Source organism: Ceratotherium simum, chromosome 18 (assembly GCF_057802395.1).
Source record: "Ceratotherium simum simum isolate JZ-2026a chromosome 18, ASM5780239v1, whole genome shotgun sequence".
NCBI classification, from domain to species: domain Eukaryota; kingdom Metazoa; phylum Chordata; class Mammalia; order Perissodactyla; family Rhinocerotidae; genus Ceratotherium; species Ceratotherium simum.
Window position 1 is genome coordinate 57,155,489 of NC_141917.1, and position 6,587 is coordinate 57,162,075.

The following is a 6,587-nucleotide window of genomic DNA, read 5'->3' on the forward strand; positions in this document are numbered from 1 at the left end:
GGAAGCCCCTCCTCGCCCTCCTCTGCCCCATGCCGGCTCCTGTGAGCTCTTGGGAACTGGGGACGCTGGCGCCGAAGCGATTGCGGGACTATTGAGTCTCTGCTTTGGGCCCCCCTTCCAAATGAGCATTCATTCATTCAACAAGCTTGACCGCACGCCTACCACGAGCCAATCACAATCCCTGCCCACATCCATCACAGTGGGGCAGAGCCAGGCCCAGGTGCTCCCAGCCCCCTAGGTCAGGGCTTGAACAGAGAAAAGAAAGGTATCTTGTAGCTAGGGGTTTGAGGGATGTGTAGGAGTTTGCCAGGTGTGGGTGGTGGGGCAAGAGTGTGTGAGGCAGAAGTTAGAGCACGTGCAAAATTTTACAGATAGGAAAGTACATGTGTGTTTGGGACACATCCTGGAGCACTCTGGGCCTAGAGCAAGGCAACACACTTATTGTGCACCTACTGTGTGCCAGGCATTTTACGCCATTAGCTCATTGAATACATGCACAAACCTATGAAGTAGGCACTGTTATTACAGTCATTTCAAAGGAATGGAGACGAAACTAAGGTTTGATGAGATGAAGTCACCAGGCCCACAAGTGGTAGAGCAGAGATTCAAACCCATGAAACTGAGAACAAAGTAGTTGAAAATCTTCCCTGGGCTAGAAGAAAAGAAAAAAAATTTGAGATAAGCTTTGCTAACTACAGCTGTGCATACTCAGCATAATCAACTGTTGTTCAAAACCATCCAGGTCTTTCTGTGCCTCCATAGTATCTGAGTGAGCTGTCTTTCCCAGGAAGCCAAAGTCCAGAGTCAAGAAGAAAATGGAGGTTTAGCCTCGCAAGGCCCAACGCAGGCCAAGGATGAACAGTAGCCGGAGAAGTCCAGACGGTCAAGGGCAAAAGAGACTCAGTCTTCAAGAACAAACCGAGTCTGAAGATGCCAGCCAGCAAGGCATATACTCCCTCCCTCCCTAAAACCCCAGCATGTGCTCCTTCTCCCCCACCTACAACCCCAGATAAAAACTCCTACCTTTTTCCCTTTGAGGAGGTGAACTTGAGTTTTAACTCCCATCTCCTCTCCTATCTCCTCATCTGGCTGCCTTTTGATAATAAAATTCTTTCCCTGCCACAAGCCTGATGTTTGGGTTAATTGGCCTTCCTGTACATCAGGTAACGAACCTGTGTTTGTAGTCAACAACACCCCGGTGGGTCTGATTCCAGATCCAGCCTGTGGCAGGGACTGACTGCCTGGCCCACATGGGTACCCTTCCCTCCGCAAACAATGTCATCCAGCCCTTTTACCCATGGCACTCACTACTTGAAAAATCATGTTGCATCAAACTTTTTGGCAGTTGCCCATGCCCAAGAAGGACTGGGCTGTCTCCCATGAGAGTGAGCTCCCTGTCTCTGGAGGTATACAAAGGAAATCAAGACAGAAATGAAAAGGTCTGAAGAAAGATCAGCCTCCCCTACTCTTCATTATCTGGTTTGTTCAAGCCCAGCTTCCTCCCTGGTCACTGTGTAACAGTCGCTGGCCACGTGCTGTCTAAGGCTCTGGCTCTCCACTTCCGCTCTTTCTTTGGCCCTGGCATCCTTCCTCTACCCTGGCCCCTCCCCCTTGGCTCCCTTCCCTGTGTCCTGGCTGCCTATGATCTCATCTATCCCTGCTCTGAGCAGTAATGACAGTGGCTCATTCTCCCCCACCAGGATGGGAGCTTGTTGAAGGCCAGACCCAGCTGAGGCCTCTCTGGGGCCCTGGCCTTTTGCAGGACAAGGCTGGGCATCTGGGAAGTGCATGATAAAGACTCCTAGAATGGGGGTGGAAAGCTCATTTGTCCACTATTCATTCATTCATTTATTCCTTCATGTGTATTTAATGATTGGGTTGGGACTTGAACCCAGGACCTTCCGAATGAAGTCCATGATCTTCCTCTGCCCAAAGCTGTGAGTTATGATTGTTGGTATTCATTCCAGTTGGTCTTATAGGGCCCTGGGGTGTCAAGATGTGTCTCCACCAGGAGGTCCGATTGGGGAGAAGGGTCCCTTCTTAGGCTTCTGGGGGCCAATGTTCTGAGTGTTCTGGAGGCCTGAGGCTTTCCTGTCCCATAGTGTCCCCCAGGCTGGGGTCCCTGGTGTGGGGAGTGTGGAGAGCATCTCCCCAGAGATGAAGAAGATCTAGAGACCATTTCTGAAATCCCAGGCACCAGACTCAGGTCGCTGCCCTCTGGCCTTTGTCCACACCCAACTCCATGCCTGTTTCAAGGGTGACAGTCCCCAGAGGGGTCAGGCAATGGCATTTGTGGAGAAAATGGAACCCTCAGCCTTCAGGACTGCCAAATGCTCTCATCTTCTTCCCCTGGTAATTATTTTCTCTTTTCAACGTTTTTGTTGAGGTTTGACATAGGCATGGTCAAGTTCACAAACGTCAGGAGTGAAGGTTGATGAGGGTGATGACCCTCGGGTCAGGATCTAGGACATTCCTAGCCCCTCGCAGTTCTTGGACCCTCCAGTTGAGTCTCCCCTCCCGCAAGGCAACCACCACCCTGACCTCTGTCACTACAGGTGAGTTTTTGTCTGGTTTTGAACTTCATATAAACGGGATCACACAGGTGTCCACTCCCACATCTCGCTTCTCTTGCTTCTCGTGTTGTGGTCAAGGGCAGACGTTTGCTCCTCTTCATGGCTGTGTAGTATTCCTGGGTACCACTTCTTCTTTTTATATTGTGGTAAAATACGTATAACATGTCACATCATTTTAACCATTTCAAAGTGTATGTCAGTGACATTTAGTACATTCACAACGCCGTGCAGCCCCCTCACTAATGTCTAGTTCCAGAACACTTCCATCCCCTTAAAAGGAGACCCCAATGCCCATGAGCAGTCACTCCTCATCCTCCCTCCCTCCAGCCCCCGGCAGCCACTAATCTATTTTCTGTCCCTATGGATTTGCCTGTTCCAGACATTCCATACACTGTGTGGCCATTTCTGTCTGGCTTCCTCCACTCAGCATAACGTGTCCCAGGCTCGTCCACGTTGTCAGGTATGGGCACTTCTTTCCTTTGTGTGCATGGAGCACATGGTGTTCGGCCGGTTATCCGTCAGCAGATGTCTGGGCTGTTTCCCGCTCGTCGCTGGTGTGAACAACGCTGCTGTGAACATCAATGCACAAGTTTGGTTGGGTGCCAGCTTTCAGGTGTCTTGGGTCTCTACAGAGGAGTGGAGTTGCCGGGTGGTGTGGTAACTCTATGTTTAGCTTCTTGAGGAACTGCCAGACTCTTTTCCACAGCAGCTGCACCATCTTACATTCCCGCTGGCAGTGAGTGAGGGTTCCAATATCCCACATCCTTGCAAACTTTTTGGCTTTGTTTCTTATTATAACCACTGGGTACCAATTTATCTTTATTTGTTCATTTCACCTGTTGGCATATACGTGGGTTGTTCCTGTTTTCTGCTCTCCTGGATAAAGCTGTTTGGAGCCTTTCTGTACATGTCTTTTGACGAATATACCCCTTTCTCCCCCAGTAAATGCCTAGGGGTAGAATGGCTGCGTCATGGGCTAAGGCTGTTTTCCCAGCGGCTTCAGAGAGAGGCCGTGCCACCCCATGTCCTCAGCAACACTTAAGTTTCAGCCGTTTTATTTATTTATATTTTTAATAATTTTATTTATTTATTTTTTCCCCCAAAACCCCAGTAGATAGTTGTATGTCATAGTTGCACATCCTTCTAGTTGCTGTACGTGGGACGCCGCCTCAGCATGGCCGGAGAAGCGGTGCGTCGGTGTGCGCCCGGGATCCGAACCCAGGCTGCTAGTAGCGGAGCGTGCGCACTTAACCGCTAAGCCATGGGGCTGGCCCTCAGCCATTTTAATATTTGCCTTTTGGGGGCCGGCCCCATGGCCTAGTGCTCTCTGCTTCAGCGGCCTGGGTTCAGATCCCTGGCACAGACCTACACCACTCATTGCAAGCCATGCTGTGGTGGTGACCCACATACAAAATGGAGGAAGATTGGCACAGACATTAGCTCAGGACTAATCTTCCTCAGCAAAAGAAAGAAAATATTTGCCTTTTCTCCCTCCTTCTCCCGCCCAGCTCACCAACCCTGTTCATCAATATCCCTGAAGCACGTGTGTTAACAGCACTCTTGCTCTGGGTGCTGGGAAGGGAGCAAGGCTGCTGGTGCTGGGTTTGAATCACTCCCCGTCTGGGATGGGACGGAACCTGAGGTCCCCGAGGGCCATATGCTTTATGTGGTAGTTCCTTTCATCCTTGCAACCTCTTGGGGCACAGGCTCTGAGTAAAGACATTTAATAAATGGGAAAGTGAGGTTCGGAGAGGTCAAGGGACAGATTCAGTGTCTGGTACCCGTGGGCATCTGACTCCAGGCCCTGCCACAGGTGCTCCTTCCTTCAGTCCTTTGTCCATTCGTCCATCCAGTAAACACTTCCTGACAACTTTCCCGTGCTGGGTGCTGCTGAGATCCTGAGACGTCTCAGTCCTGGTCCCCAAGGAGACCCCAGTCTAGAGGAGGAAGAGCTGGCCACAGATGTCCCCCAGCCCTGTGGACTCAGGGCTGGACTAGAGGGTGAGACCTGGACCTGTCTTGGGAGTGAGGACTCTGTCTTGGGACACAGGAAAGGTGTCCTGGAAAAAGGGACATTGGAGCTGGGCTTTTGAAGAGTGCACAGGAGTTCATTAGGCAGATGACACATTCATTAATTCGACAAATACCCCCCAGCCAAATCCTCTGTGCCAACCTCACCCGAACCTGGTCCCAAGGAGTCCCCAGGCTGGGGGAGACAGAACCAGACACGGATTCCCCAAGGGGTCATGGATGGGCTGGAAGGAGACGTGGGCGCCAGAGGCACCCCAGCGGGAGGAACATGGGGGTCTTCAGGGGGGCAGGCAGGGGTCTCGTGGGAGGAGGGTGCGGCTCCAATTCGCTCCATCAGAGCAGGAGGTGGTGCTGAATGTTTTTGCTTTGAAATATATTGTTTGGGTTAAATGAGGCCTCAAAGAGATGCTTGGACCTGCTCCGAGCCACCTCCCAGCAGACGAGCCTGTTTCCCTAGGTGAGATATATGGGAGAAAGAACACACAGCCCCTTCCCCATAGGCCTGGTGGTGTGGTAGTGACAGAGGAGGACTTCAGTCTGTGGCCTGTGGATGGAGGTCCATGCATTTGAGACAAGCAGGGACCTGTGAATGGAACAGGGGTGTCCCAACCAGATCTGGAGGGATCTAGGAGGACTTCCCAGGGGAAGCAGCACTTGAGTCAGGACTTGAGGGAGGAGGAGGAATTGAGCACAAGGGTGGGACAGCAAGAGGAGGAGGACGTGAAGGAGGAGCATCTTTGGTGGGGAGCGGGGACAGCATGCGGAAAGGCCCTGGGGCCCCAACAGGCTGCATGTGTTCAAAGACTACAAGAAGACCACAGAGTGGCTGGATGGTGTGTCAGGAAGAGGCAGGGAGATGAGGCCAGGGGGCTTGCGGGGGTTTGGGCCATGCAGGGCCTTCTGGGCACGGGAAGAGATGTGGGTTTCACTCTGAGGGCCGAGTGGAGCAGAGGGGACATGGAAAGTGAACTGTAAAAACGACAGTGAGCTGGTTCCAAGCATTTCACAAGATTAACACGTCACTATCCATCCTATTGTGCAGGTGGGGAAACTGAGGACTAGAGAGGGTAAGTCGCGTGCCCGGGATCACACAGACAGCACTTGGCAAACCCAGAATTTGAAACCAGATGCCCTCAGTTTTAGGGCCTGGGCTCTTAAACGCCATGGTATGGGGCAAGAAGGAGGGAGGGGGATGGGAGTAGCCTGGCCAGGGTGGGCGCCCGCTTGCAGTCAGTTCATTCTATAAACTCACTAGGAGTCGGTGCCGGGGGTGAGGGGAGGGAGGCTGTATTTCGATTGTTTATAGTCCAGTCCTCTCCAGAGGCCCTCAGCCCCTCCCGCAATCCCCCAGTTAGTGCAAAGACGCCCCCAGAAATGGCGATTCCCTCCTCTCTCCCCCCACCGGCTCAGGGTCCGGCCAAGCTCCACCCCACGGGGGATTGGATGAGACAGTGCCACGGAGACCCAATAGAGGCCTGGGACACGAGTTCCCGCCCCTTCCTCTCCCTCTCCCCGGCTCCCCAACCCCGCCTCAGGGCAGGCCCTGGATAGAGGTTTCCTGCCCTCAGTAACTGCTAGCTCGGTGCTCTCAGGAGGGCCGAGGGCTCCCAAATCTTTGATACCAGATTCATTCATTTAATTTGTCCATCGACATCCATTTCTTGAGCACCTACTGTACACCAGGTAATGGGGAGACAATGTTTTCTGAGGCCCTGTCCTCGCTTCTAAGGAGCTTGCTGCCCGATTGGGAGACGGACAAAACTGGTATGATGAGAGGGACACGGGGTGCCAAGGGCCCAAAGTGGGGTCTCCACCCGGGCTTGGGGGTCAGAAAAGGGGACATTTGAGCTGAGAGCCGGAGAGAAAGCAGCTTATCCAGGAGAAGAGAGAGGAAGGGGTGTTCCTGGCGGTGGGAACAGCGCGTGCAAAGGCCAGCAGGCGAGGTGTGTCGGAGGAATTAGAGACATCCCCGGAGACCCAGTG